Source organism: Nycticebus coucang, chromosome 13 (genome assembly GCF_027406575.1).
Source record: "Nycticebus coucang isolate mNycCou1 chromosome 13, mNycCou1.pri, whole genome shotgun sequence".
Classification (NCBI taxonomy): Eukaryota; Metazoa; Chordata; class Mammalia; order Primates; family Lorisidae; genus Nycticebus; species Nycticebus coucang.
The window spans coordinates 51,249,207-51,264,742 of NC_069792.1; the positions used below are offsets into that span (position 1 = coordinate 51,249,207).

Sequence of the window (15,536 nt, forward strand, 5' to 3'; positions counted from 1 at the left end):
CTTCCGGCCGTAGAGCGGGGCGGGCGGGCGCCCCGGTGGAGCCCCAGCCTGGCGGACACGCCCGCCGCTCCACTCCAGCCTTCGCCCATTTCCGTTTCACGTGCTCTGAGCCTAGCGGCTCCTCCACCCCCAGCTTCCCAGTCGTCAACCAGCTGGCGGAGCCCGGTGGCCGCTACCGGGCCGCCGTGTGGAGCGACCTCACCCGGGCCTCACGGGCGCCCCCTCGGGGAGCTCGGCCTGGGGGCTGGCTTGCCTGGGGTTGGTTGTCCAGAGTGCTATACTCCCTCTCTCCTCCTGCCCGGCGTTCTGGAAGATCCTGGCCTCTCGGCACAAGCCCTGGGTCCTTCCCCAGTCTCGACTTCCTCTTCTCGGTCTGCGACCCCTCCATTCCCTCGATCGTGCTGGGACTATTTTATGTTTTAATATACTTTAATATGTGGGCAAGTAGAAGATTCACTAAAAATAATACGTTCAATTCCTGAGATTCATGAATTGCATAAAAGCATGAAACAAGAAGTTCATTGTGAGGCAGCATTATATGGATCTGCCTTTACTAAGTATAACTTTCACACTGGGAAAAAAATATAAACTAAAATACTTTTCATTTTCCATAGTTTCTACAAGGAGAAATTGGTCTTTATACAAATACATGGGTTTGCACTGAGAATTATTTTAGTAATGTGCTACTGCAGATCAATTAACCCAAAGGTCGGGGGCTTAAAAGTACATAAGTTCTATCTGTTTCTATAGGTTGGGAATCTAGGCACTGCTTGCCTGGGCTTTTCAGCACTTACAAGTCTTCAGTCATCTCCGTGTTAAACTCGGAGAAATAATTTCTTAGCTCCTTCACGTGGTCATTGATAAGATTCAATTTCTTGTTGGCAGTTGCTGCTGAGCTATTGGCCAAAAGATTCTGTCAGTTCCTTGCCATGTGTGTGTCTCTCCAAAGAGTCAAACCTGGAGGGGCAGCTTGAGTCATCAGAGAAAAGGAGTAGACAGAGAGAAAATGCTAACAAGAGAGGTAAGTCACTGGCTTCTGTAACTCAGTACTAGAAGTGATTACCACTTTGCCATATTCATATTCTGTTCATTAAAATGAAGTCTTTAGGTCCATCTCACACTGAAGGAGGAAAATTAGTTATACCAGGGTGTGAATGTCAGGAAGCTGGGGTCATTGAAAGCCATCTCAGAAATTGCCTTTACCAAGATCAATTGATTCTATGTACTTGAAAAGTATCACAGTATGATGGAGATAACTTTAGCAGATACACATGAATACCTGCAGCTTAGTAAAAAGTATATAGCTTAGACATTGTAGAAATAGATAAAAATTATGTGATTTTCCAAATTTTAAGTATCTGTAGAACTTAAAATAATTTCTCAGACAATTTTAGGTTCACTGCAAAATTGAAGGGAAGGCACAGAAATTTCTTGCGTACTCAGTGCCCCAAAACATGGCCTACCCTCCCTAGATTTACATTTGTTAAAACTGATGAAGCTACATTGACACATTATAATCACTCACACTATATAGTTTAGGTTTAACTCTGGTGTTACATATATTATGGGTTTGGATAAATGTCTTATTCATCCCCACCCCCACCAATTTCTAGCCAACACTGATCTGTCGCCATAGGTTATCCTTTTCCATGTCACATGGTTAGACTAACATAATGCGCAGCTTTTTCAGATTCATTACTTGCACTTTGTGATAGGCATTTATGTTTACTCCCTTTATGTACATGACTTGATAGCTCATTTCTTTTTAGTGGTGAATATAATCCATTGTTTAAACTTAACATAGTTTATCCATAAACCCACTCAATGATAATCATTGTTGTTCCCAAGTATTGCCAGCCTGAACGAATAAAGCTGCTATAAAAATCCATGTTCATTTTTTGTGCGTGTTGAAATGCCTTTGGATAGATACCAAGGAGTATTATCCTTAGGTTATGTAGTAAGAAGATGATTACTTTTGAAAAAGAAGTTGCCAAACTGTCTTACAAAGTCAATGTAACATTTTGTACCCCTGCCCCCTGAAAGTAATGAGGCTTCCAAGGATTTGCCTACTACACCCTTGCTGGCATCTGGTGTCCTCAGTGTTCTAAATTTGGCCTTTCTGATGGGTGTCCAGGGGATCTAAAGGTGATTTTAATTTTGGAATTTCCTAACAGCTAGGATGTGGAGTGTCTTCTCACGTGCTATTTGCCACGTGCATATCTTCTTTAGTGAGGTGTTTGTTAAGGTTAAAGACCATTTTTTTATTTAGGATGTTTTCTTTTATTTTTGAGTCTTAAGAGTTTTTTTTTACACATACTTTCTCTCAGCTTGTGTCTGCTCTTTTCACTCCCTGGACATAGTCTTTTATAGACAGAAGGTTTTTATTTTAATAATATACATATGATCAATTTTTTTCATAGATTGTGCCCCTGATGTTATATCCAAAAAGTAATCCCTATATTTAAGGACATTTAGAGTTTTACCTATGTTGTCTTCTATGAGTTTTATGATTCACTTTATATTTAGGTTAATTTTTGTGAAGTAAAAAAGCCTTTGTCTTGATTCATTTTTCACGTACTCTGTGCATTCATGCCAACACCATTTGTTGAATTATACTCCTTTCCAGAGGAAAGAGTACAAGCTAGTGAAATAGAAATCTCAGAGTTAATGATTCTTTCTTATTATTTATGAGCTACCTAGCTTTTGATAAATTATCTACCTGTGTTGAGCCTTAGTTTCCTCACCTGCAATATAGGGCTTATGGAACTTCTCTTGTCTATGTCAAAAATTTACTAGAATGATTCAAAAAATAGTGTGAATGTCCAAGTGTCTTGTATAGGACATTGTTTCATGTTAATACAGTAACACAGTATGTAGCCTTTTCAGATTCATTACCTTCCTTTTACATTTCATATAGGAATGAAACTATAAGAAATGGTTCTGATAGGTATGAAACTATATAAATAGTAAGCTGACTTGTGTGCGTAAGTCATAATGTTGTTTGCCAAAGTGGTGAAATCATAGTATTTGATAAATAATCTAATAATTTGTCTTCTTTCTTTAAAACGGGAATACAAATATACTTCTTATTGAATGTTAATTCGGTGTTAATGTTTTCATAGAATATGCTCTTTTTGTAGAGAAGCAAATGAAATAAACAAATTCTTATTTGGAAAGAACTGAATATATTTGGGTAAATAGGGTTATTTCACTGTACTATAATCTGAATGACTGGCTCTTTAGGACCATGTTTTCATAAATATATTCTCCAAGAAAATCTGATAAAATTAGATTGCCCAATTATCAAAGGACAACTTTATTGCATATTAATTAGGTATCTATTGGGGTTATAGAATGGATATTTGAAATGCTTTTATACAATCAAATATGAGCATATACACGTGTTTCAATAATCATGACTTCCATACTCAGTGATTTTAAGACTAAATTATTTTGAGAAGTATAGATGCAGTTTCCTCTATCCCATTGCTTATTCTTTCTTACTTAAATACCGCAAAAATGATCCTTTAATGGTTTATGTAAACAGTTTGCCTCTAACTTTAGAAAGCTTCATTAGATTAGCAAAAGACTCAGAAGCAGTCTGTCCAGGGGATATTCTAGTGTTTAAACTTCCCCATATGCTTCAAATCACCTACTAAACTTTGTTTGGAATCATCAGTGAGGCATCAAAGTAATGTAAAGCTACTCCCCAAGTAGTATCATCTTACAATAGACAGCACCTGTGAAGAAACTAGATGATGAACCAAACGTAAAAAGCAGTCAGAGAGAAGACTGACTAAATTAAAAACTCATTAACTCTATGGTGCTGCTTACTTAAGTAATAGCAACATTTTTGAAATAGCATAAAGAAGTAGATGTAACCTGTGAATCATAAGAAAGAATATAATGTATTCATTTAAATGAAGTATTTTAGTATGCATTTTAAATTTCAACTTTTGCTTATATCCCAAGTACATACAGGTAGGTGTAAGAAAATATTAGCTCAATGAACCTAAAACAATAAAAGAAACAAAAGAAAATATTAGTCAAGTAATGAACTAGATGGTCCTTTGCAAGTGTTGTTGGCAATAGCAATGGCACATAGAAAAGCCTAGGGGCAAGAGAAATTGTAGATGTGTGTCAGAAACTATATAATTTTTTCCTTTTTTATTTCAGATGAATATCAGAGTACAAATGATTAGGTTAAATTGTTTTCATTTGTTAGGTAAAGTTCACATTGTAGTTAAGCCCTTCACCCAGGGGTAGAACTATAGAAAATCTAATAGAAGTTGGACATAGTGTAAAATTATTCAAAGATATGATTGAAATAATTGACCTGGGGCAAGATAACATTCAAGCTAAGATCACAGGTAAATAACTAACACTAATAAAACATTTCATTATGTAAAAAGGGTTTTGTTTTTTCAAATGGTTCAGTGATGATGGCTAAAAAATTTCTAACTTCTTTTCTAGTTATTTGATGATAGAATATATTAAACGTACGAGTCATAAATAAATTTCTTCTCAGCTGTCCATGCCACATAAAAGGGCAATGTCCCAGTTGGGCTCCAGATCTATGCTCTATTTGCTAACTTGTTGCAACTACCTGAATTGAAGGCCTAAATCTAGGAGGATATGAAAAAACCTTAGACCAAGTAAATACAAATAGAGATGTTCCAAGTGTGCCATATGTTGTCAGTGTTTTATGAGGTCTCCATCTCCTCCAACTGATCATGTAGTATTTTGAATGTAGGAACCATGGCTTGTTATTATTCTACACAACTCTGTATTAAGCACAGTTCCTGAAAACAATAGGTGATCAGTAAATACTTGTTGAAGAAGTGATAGTTTTTAAATTCAAAGAATTTTTATGAGTAAATCCTAACAGCAAATTTGCCCATGCGGAAAAAGTGTTTCCAAAGACACTTTTATATAATGTATTTTTGAAAGTCGAAGCCCGTTCCATCGTGAACTGAACTGTTATATCAAGGAATGTATGCAATATCAGTTATTTTAATGCCCACATTAGTTTAAACTAGCTCGTCACCATCTGTTCCAACTCTTAACTATGAATGCAAAAGAACACATTTCTCTATTACCTTTGTAAAATGTAATGTATAAATGATTTAAATACAGTTATACACTCACGAAATAAGGTTGCATGCAGCTGGCATGGGGCTCCATTATGTTACAAACAGAAACAAAAAAGAGAGCTTGGTTATTATCTCTGATACAGAGAGATTCGTGCTGTATGATGTTTTTTTCAATGCCAATGGAAGGTCAAGTCTTCACCACAACACAAAATTAATTTTTCTCAGTAATGAACTTCCTTTATGTAAACTAAAATTCCTCCCACCTCTGTTTTGTTTAACCATCTGTTCATAAGTTAGTTTAAATTCTTAAAAAATTATTAAATTCTATGAATTTCTCAATAAATGAACATTTGTGTCTCTTATGAAATTTTTACTGCGTTATATGAATCTTTATTGATTTTACAGTGGATTCTTTGCGTTGTTATAAAGGCCCATCTAAGGAATTGTTTATAGGGTCCAATTAAAGTATAGTCATCTATATAACCATTGGCAAGAAGACATTTAAAAATTAATGAACATGTTTTATTTGGCCTTCCCATATTTGGAATTCATTGTAAAAATAATTTAAAAGAAATACAATGTACACTGTCATGCTCTTTATCAAATCTATATCCTTATGATAAACATTTGAATGGTTTTGAGACCTATAATTTTATATTTATATCTAACAAATGAAGCATAATACATATTTATATTTTAAGGAGAATAGGAAATGAGAATTGACAGGAAAAATGTGCCAAGATTTTAAAATTCTTGCACTGTGTTGAGAACACGTTTCCCTCACTCCCTGAATAAAATAAGATAATTGTTGCTGGAATATAATTGAGAAAGTAGGCTATTTCTGCCATGACCTGGTATACTAGTAACATTTAATGTTAACTTTTTTCTAATGACAAGAAGAGAAAGTTAACAGTTTATTGTAAATTAGATTAGTAGCTTTCAAACTTTATATTTATGAAACGCATTTCTCAGGAAAAAATAATAAGCTATTTTTCACTTATTCCTGAACTAAAAATAGATATTTAGACTATCTTTCAAATGCTATTGTTTATAATTGCAGATAAAGCCTGCACATACACATACACACACACACTGCCCTGTCATTATGTAAAAATACTATAAGACAATCTGAGGTAATTCAGTAACAAGTTATGGAAATTCAACCAGAAGAACTGTTACATTTTAAGCTGAAACATCAGATTCATAAGAATCCATCTTCTATTTTAGTTTACTTCTAACAATTTACCTACCTACTAAAATACTGGTCAAATTTAGTTTTAATGCTAGGTTTTATAGTCATAACCTTATAAAGTTGATCCATCGAATCATTATATATAACCTCAAACAAAATAGAACAAAGTTTGCCTAGTCTCATGCTCTCACTTCATCCAGGAGATTGAAGTGTTTAGAGACTGTTTCATACAAACTCAGCTGTTTTACCACTCGGTATATTTTTTTCAGTTTATCAAAAAGATATTTGTACTCCTATGTTTACTGTAATATTGTTATAGTAGTCAAAATATAGGCTCACCCCAAACATCACCAATGGATGAAAGGATAACGAAAATGTAGTACATGCATGTGATAGAATATTATTCAATCACAAAAAAAGTGAGGATTTGTAATTTTCAATAACATGTATGGAAATAGAAGACATTATTTTAGAGGAAGTAAGCAAGCCAGAAATAAGACAAGTATTTTCATGTTCTCACTCATAAATGGGAGCTAAAAAAAAAAAAAAGGATCTCATAGAAATAGAAGATAGAATGATGCTTACCAGAGCCTGGGAAGGATAATTGTTGAGAGGGAAGATAAAAGTGCTTGGTTAATGAGTACAAAAATACAGTTACTAGGAATAATATCTAGCATTTGGTAGCACAATTGGGCAACTATAATTAATAATAATTTATTTACATTCAAAATCTCTAGAAGTGTGGAATTGATTGGAATATTCCAAACACAAATAATAAATGATGACCCAGTTACTCTTACTTGATCACTACTTATCATATGCTTGTATCAAAATTGCACATATGCCCATAAATGTATATAGTTATATGTATATATACACATGTATGTGTATACATGTATATAAACTATTGTATATCCACAGTTATTTTAAAGGTAAATCTAAACTTTAGGTCAAATTTAAGTTGAAGTATTCACACATCCTAAAAATATTCTAATATTATAATAAGTGTTCACATAATATCTTTTGTAAAAAGAGAATAAAAGAAGGCCTTCCTGGAATTAAAAGTACTGTGAAGTCCTTACTAATTACCTATTGCTCCCACTTTGCTCAGTCTGACAGGAAGCTTTGATATTCATTCGATGTGAACAGATCATACTTCTTTATGATTTTCTTCTCATTCTCGAAATATGGTGTTCCAGAGTTGTGATGAGTCAGTTGAGTTCATATGAAAACTGTTAATATAGTGGCTAGCATAAGTTTTGAGCTCTGATGATGCCATGGCACTGTACCCAGGGCACAGAGCAAGACTCTGTCTGAAAAGAAAGAAAATAAAACAGGTAGAAAAGAACTGAACTTATATATCACATAGGATTCTACATGTCTTTTTTTTTTTTTTTTCTGTCCATAAAGATCAAGCACATCTTAGATTTATTCTTAAGTACTTTTTTTGGTAACCATGATAAACACTGTAGTTTTAAAAATATTTTTTTTGCAATGATGTATACGAATGCAGTTATTTTAAAATTTTTGACTGTTACACAGAACTTTGCTGGTTTCTACGTAAACAAGTATATTATCTGCAAATAATCACAGGTCTATTTCTTCCTTTTCACACGAAGAAAAAAAAAAAAGTTCATTTTTGGTCTTATTGCATTGGCTAGGACTTTTGACCTAATGTTGAGTAGAAGCAATAATAACTGGCATCTTGGGGTTTTTTGTTGTTGTTTTGCGGGGGGCTGGGGTTTAAAACAGAATCACACTCTGTTGCCCAGGCTAGAGTGTCATGGCATCAGGAGTTTGCAACCTCAAACTCCTGGGCTTCAGTGGTCTTTCTTGCCTCAGCCTCCCATGTAGCTGGGACTACAGGTGTGTGCCACCACACCCCACTAGTTTGTTGTTGGTTTTTTTTTTTTTGCAGTTCACTTTCTTTTTTTTTTTTTTTTATTGAATCATAGCTGTGTACATTGATATGATCATGGGGCATCATTCATTAGCTTCACAGACCGTTTACCAAGTTTCACATATTCCCTTGTAAGATGCACCGCTGGTGTAATCCCACCAATCCCCTTCCCTCTACCCACATCCCCCCTCCCTCCCCTCCCTTTCCCCCTTCCCCCTATTCTTAGGTTGTAACTGGGTTATAGCTTTCATGTGAAAACCCTAAATTAGTCTCATAGTAGGGCTGAGTACATTGGGTACTTTCTCTTCCATTCTTGAGATACTTTACTAAGAAGAATATGTTCCAGCTCCATCCATGTAAACATGAAAGAGGTAAAGTCTCCATCTTTCTTTAAGGCTGCATAATATTCCATGGTGTACATATACCACAATTTATTAATCCATTCGTGGATCGATGGGCACCTGGGCTTCTTCCATGACTTAGCAATTATGAATTGGGCTGCAATAAACATTCTGGTACAAATATCCCTCTACATGTCTTTTGAATGAAGTTGGAGCCTGACCAACCATTTTTACCCCTAGTCAAACAGGCATTTACTGAATGCCTAACTGGTGCCAGAAACCCTATTAATAGTGAGGTAGTGTTCTTGCCTTCCTGAGTGCTCACAGTCTACCTGGAAGGGATTAATTTGCTTCTTTTTTATAGAGTCACCTGAGAAAAAGTGTCAACAGAGGTGTTACAACTGTTGCCAGATTTTGAATGCTGATACTAGGAGGTTTAGAAAGAGTGGGGCTGATACAAAGTCTTAGGTAAAAGTGCTTGTTAAGTTTTGGGACTGCTAAAGGGCTGGTAAGCAGTAGAGTTTATTGCTGGGTAGTGGAATGGGTAGGATGTAGGACTAGGAAGGGAGTTTGAAGCCCTATTGCCCAGTGGCCTGAATGCTATGCCCAACAATTTGATTTTTCTCTTTTTGAGTTTGAAAGGCATCGATGTTTTTGAGCAATAGGATTTTAATGAGGAGGTCCAATCAATAGTGATGATGATGACCAAATAGGTAAGCTAAGGATTATTTAAATATTAACTCATTCAGCCTTACGACTTCCTTATGAGTGTCTTTTATTATATGATTTTTACAGATTTGAAACTGGATTTTTTTAATGTACTTATCTCATCAAATCATTGTGTTTATAGAAATTTATTTTACATGAAACTTCTATGTTGTAAATTTCTAAGACAAACTTTAGAAATTTATATCTAGTGGGAAAAAGTACTTTTTTTTTTCTTGTAATTTCTTCCTTCCTCCCAGTCACATGTTGGCATAGGTTCTGATTTTTATTTGAATTCTCCCAATATCTAAATGTTTTCGAAAACATTGGGCAGGCTGGCAAAACATATTTGGCTTAGGATCACCAATGTACCTATGTTTTAGATATTTGCTTTACACATTTTAGACTACACAAAATGTTTAAGTAATTTAGGTATGCATCTCATTAATACACAGTCCTTATTTTCTAGGGAAGGGACAGAGCCAAGACTTGGAATTGCCATTTTGAGGGTTAGAAGTTTAGATGCTATAGTTGCAGAATATGTGAAAGAGGAAGATAATTGTTCATGTGATATGGAGAGTGATGAATATAGTGGGTGGGTAATAGCTAATTTTGGAGCATTTTAAGAATTTCAGTTCACTAAAGCTCTCCAGAGAAATCAATCTTGATATTAAAAGTGTTATTTTCTTTTCTTTTTCTTTTTTTTTTTTGTAGAGACAGAGTCTCACTGTACTGCCCTCGGGTAGAGAGCCGTGGCGTCACACGGCTCACAGCAACTTCTAACTCTTGGGCTTACACGATTCTCTTGCCTCAGCCTCCCGAGCAGCTGGGACTACAGGCGCCCGCCACAATGCCCGGCTATTTTTTTGTTGCAGTTTGGCCGGGGCTGGGTTTGAACCCGCCACCCTCGGCATATGGGGCCAGCGCCCTACTCACTGAGCCACAGGTGCCGCCCATTCTTTTCTTTTTCTTTTTTGAGGCAGAGTCTCACTGCGTCATCCTGGGTCGGGTACAGTAGCATCACAGCTCACAGCAATCTCAAATACTTGGGCTTAAGTGATTCTCTTCCCTTAGCCTTCCAAGTAGCTGGGACTACAGTTGCCCACCACAACACCCAGCTATTTTGTTATTGATGTTGTAGTTATCATTGTTTGGCAGGCCTAATCTGGATTCAAACTCGCCAGATCCAGTGTATGTGGCTGGCACCCTAGCCACTGAGCTATAGGCGCTGAGCCTATTTTCAGTTCTGAGAACCACTTATTTCTAGAAAAACCACAATGCAAGACTTGAAAGTCTTTTCAAGCCGGTTTGTATCCACTTTTTAATACTCTAATTCAAAAAGAAATGGCCAGAATACTATTTCAGGTTATTCAGGATGCTTCTTTGTAGAAATAGGAGGTTGAATACAGCATGGTGCTGTGAGGGCAAATCCTCTCCACGGTCTTAGTGTTGAACAACCTCTTTTTAGGCAAAGAGATGGCTGGAATTTATACTCATTCACATGTACTGTGAATTGCCAGCAGATAATGTGAATTAAAATAGTATATCCCTTTCTTCACTTTTGATTGGGTGAGGAAGTTGAATCATAAGATTAGTATTGATCAGATCAAAAAAAGATAAAATGGATAAGACTGTGCTGTGTAATAACTCGTTACGTTATACATGCTTATTAGGAATTGTGATTATCAAATGTGGTATTTTTGCTTGTATATCTTTTTGCATACAATTTAATTTTACCATTTATTTTATATATGATCACAAATTTTGTCACTCAATAACATATTTTTCCTGATTGTAAGGTTAAATCATACTTATTAGACGGAATTTTGAAAGAAAAACCAAAGCCAAGAAAAACCAACCAAATAAAAAGACTTCCTAATCCTGTCCCTTGAAGATGATAGTATAAAGCAGTGATTATCAACCAGTGTGCTGTGAAATGATCTTAGGTGTGCTGTGAAAATTTTTAACGATCATTAATTAAATTATTTTTGAAAGATGTTCAAAGCACAGTAAGTATATTCTTTCCTTCCTTCCTTCCTTCCTTCCTTCCTTCCTTCCTTCCTTCCTTCCTTCCTTCCTTCCTTCCTTCCTTCCTTCCTTCCTTCCTTCCTTTCCTTCCTTCCTTCCTTCCTTCTTTCTTTCTTTCTTTCTTTTTTTGAGACAGAGTCTCACTTTATCACCCTCTGTATAGTCCTGTGGTGTCACAGCTCACAGCAACCTCCAATTCCTGGATTTAGGCGATTCTCTAGCCTCAGCCTCTGGAGTAGCTTGGACTACAGGCCCCCAGCAGAACACCCAGCTATTTTTTTGTTGCAGTTTTGGCCAGGGCCGGGTTTGAACCTGCCAGTGTCTGTATATGTGGCCAGCGCCCTACCTACTGAGCCACAGGCGCCACCCCATTTTTTCATTCTTTTTCAAAATCAACATAATTTAAATATGCTGTGGAACTTTAAGTATAGTTTCGAATGTTTCATGAGATAAAAAAGGTTGAAAAACACTGGTGTAAAGGAATGGGTAGACTAAGTCAAACAGATCTTGAATTTTAGTTTTTACTAATTGTTATTATCTATCCTTTTTAAGTTTTTTCAAGTAATAATTGTACATATTCATAGGGTAAATTGTAATGTATATACCAGTACATATAATGTATAGTGATCAGATTAGAGCAAATAGCATATCCATTATCTAAAACACATTTATCATTTCTTTGTACTGGGAACATTGAATAGCCTCCGAGCTATTTGAAACTCTTTAATATTTTTATTAACTATGATCATCCTGTAGTGCTATAGAACATGAAAACTTATTCTTCCTATCTAGCCATAATTTTCTATCCTTCAACAAATCTCCAACACATCTCCCTACCATTTCCAGCGTCTACTATCTTGTGTTCTGATTTTTACTTCTGTTAGATCAACATTTTTTTTTTAGCTTCCACATGTGAGTTAGAACATGTGTTTAGCTTTCTGTCATTTAACATATATTCTCCATTTCTGTCCACGTTGCCACGAATGACAGGATTTCATTCTGTTTTTATGGCTGAAATACTTTTCATTGTGGAATGTACCGTATTTTATCCATTCATGTGTTGTACTCCAAGCCTAGCTTGATTCCATATCTTGACCATTGTGAATAGTGCTACAATAAACATGGGGTTGCAGATGTCTCTTTAATGAAATGTTTTCCTTTCCTTTGGATAAATTCCCAGTACTAGGATTGTTAAATCATGAGGGTCCTATTTGTAGTTTTTTGGAGGAACCTCCATACTGTTCTTCATAGTGAGTATACTGGTTTATATTCTCACTAACAATGTGTACAAATTCTCTTTCCTCTACATTCTTGTCAGAATTTGTATGTATCTATTTATTTATTAAGAGATAGAGTCTTACTCCATTACCCAGGTTATACAGTACAGTTGTGTCATCATAGCTCACTGCAACCTCAAACTCCTGGGCTCAAGTGATACTTCTTTCTCAGCTTTCTGAGTAGCTGGGACTACAGGCACATGCCACTATGTCCAACTAATTAGTAAAATTATTTGTAGAGAGATGGAGTCTTGCTTTATTGTCAGGCTGGTTCTCCTGTCTTGGCCTCACAAAGTTCTGGAATTATAGGCATGCTTCACCTTTCCTGCTATTTTTTGTCTTTTTGACAATAGCCATTCAATCTGAGTAGAAATGTTACTTCATTGTGATTTTGATTTGCTTTTCTCTGATGATTAGTGGTGTTTAACATTTTTTCCCCATATACTTGTTGAGTATGTCTTTTTTTGGGAAATGTCTGTTCAGATCATATGCTTGTTTTTTAATTGAGTTTTTTTCTTTTGAAAAAGTTTTTTTCTGTTGATCCACCATCAGATGGTGGTTTGCAGATGGTGGTTTACAGTATTTTCTCCCAATCTGTAGATTATCTTTTCACTCTGTTGATTGTTCTCTTTGCTATGCTTAAAACTTTTAGTTTTATGTAATCCTATTTGTTTATATTTGCTTTTGTTGCCTGTGCTTTTGAGGTTTTACTCATAATTCTTTTCCCAGACCAAAATCTTGATGCCTTTACCCTATGTTTTCTTCTGGTAGTTTTATCATTTCACGTCTTACATTTAGTTCTTTGATCCATTTTGAGTTGATTTTTATACAGGGTGGGGTCTAGCTGTGTATGAATATCCACTTTTCCCATTTATTGAAGCACCATTTATTAAAGACATTGTCTTTTCCTCAATGAGTGTTCTTGGCACCTTTGTCAAAAATCTGTTGGTTGCAGAGATGTGGATTAATTTCTGAGTTCTCTATTCTGTTCCATTGGACTGTATGTCTGTTTTTATGCCAGTACTATACTGTTTGGTTACTATAGCTTTGCAGTCTGGTAATATGATACCTTTAACTTTATTCTTGTTGCTCAGCATCACTTGGTTATTTGGGGTCTTTTGTGATTCTATATACATTTTAGGATTTTTTTTTCTATTTCTTTGAAGAATGTCATGGGTAGTATTTTGATAGGGATTGCACTGAATCTGTAGATTGCTTTGGGCAGTGTGGTCTTTTTAACACACTACACAAAGCACGTTCTGATCCATCAACATGGGATTTCTTTCTATTTGTATCCTCTTTAATTTTACTTGTTAGTATTTTAGTCACAGTTAATTGACCTCTGTGTGCTTCACTGTCCTTATCTATAAAATAGGAGTAACACTAGAATTCACAGATTAGGGCTATTATTACGGAAATCTTTAGGAGACGTTGGCATATAGCAAATATTGAATCTACTATTTACTACTGTTACTTCCTTGTAGGCTTTTTTTTCTAAGCATGTATTTTTATAGGTAAGGACATACTGTATGTTTATTTCTTTTTGCAAAATTTAACATTACATCATAAACATTTTCTTGTGTAATTTAAACCATTGACATTTCTAATTATTTTCTTAGGATAAATTTCTAGATACTCTAGATCAACTAATGGCAGCTTATCTAGCTTACAGGAACACCCTACCAGAAAATGAAAGAATTTTAATCCTGCAACTGTGACCTAGTAGAATATCATATACCTCCCTGGTGTGATCATTGAGCCCAGCAAAATATCAGAGAACAGACAGAAGCAACATGCAAGATGTTTATGAGAGGAGGCTTTAGAGCCTGAGTTTAAAACTTGGTTCTGCAACCTTGAAAATATGTTTGATCTTTCTGAGTCCTTCCTGTACCGTGGAATAAAAATAATACCTATTTCATGTGGTTGTTTTGAAGATTGGCAATTCGCTATCTCATCCTGGCACATAGTAACTATTTAATGAGTGCTTGCTAGCTCCTATTGCTTGTTATTATGTTCAAACCTCAAGTTTGTTTATATAATTAAATGTGAGATAATGGCAATGATTTTTTTTTACAAGTACTGTGAATATAAGCTATAAAATGTAAAGTACAGCAATACAAATATATTTAGTTCAAAATGCATTGATGTTCTCCCCATTCAAAAAATAACAGATTTTATAACTGTTCTAAACTTTGGGAGTAGAAGACAGCATGGGAAAAGGCCATTGATTTAATAAAGTTTTTTTTTATATAATTTTCTTCAGTGATTCAAAAATGGAATGAGATTTTTATCCAAATTATTCTTGTTAAAAGAATGCTTCACATTAGTTTTTTAAAAGTTAAATTTGAACAAACACCTTCTAGCCTTTATAGCATGCAGTACATACTGCTCTAGATGTTTTACTTACCACATATAATTAATGCATATAATCCACATAGGTCCAGTGAAGAAGGTTCTTTTATAATTCACATTTTATAGATGAAGGAACTGAGGAACAGAGAGGTTAAAATAACTACCTGAAGTTTATATGGGAGGGTATTCTGTCCTATGCAGTCTAGCTCCAGAACCCATGCTTTTTAAACCATTCCATAATGTTACTTAACATTCAGAAAGCAATAGAATAATAATTAAGTATTATTATATGTTTCCAGTGAGTTTCCAATATGTTTCCAGTGAGTTTATGTTAGTATAAGAATTGGATTAATATACAATTTCAGATTAAGTTTTTAAAAATTCATCTCTTTCTTGGAAATCCATGTATGCAAGTGTTAATTTATTTTGTCCATTTTAGTTTTTCAGCTGTGGGACGAAAACATTGTATCAAAACACTGAAGCTGTGCAGTCTAAATTCTTTCCACCCCTTCAAAAAGCAATGTTGCTATGCTACCTCATAGTTTTCAAGGAAAAGTGGTGTTCCTTACGGGGGAGGTACTGGCCTCGGTAAAAGAATGACAACTCTTCTGTTCAGTTTATGCCACAATGCATGATAGCTAGCTGGTA

The 15,536-nt window shown here is 35.2% G+C and overlaps 1 pseudogene; it reads left to right on the forward strand.

The window, feature by feature from the left end:
* The first annotated feature begins 853 nt into the window (after positions 1-853).
* Positions 854-15,536, forward strand: part of LOC128563655 (2,4-dienoyl-CoA reductase [(3E)-enoyl-CoA-producing], mitochondrial-like) — a 41,982-nt pseudogene continuing 27,299 nt past the window's right edge.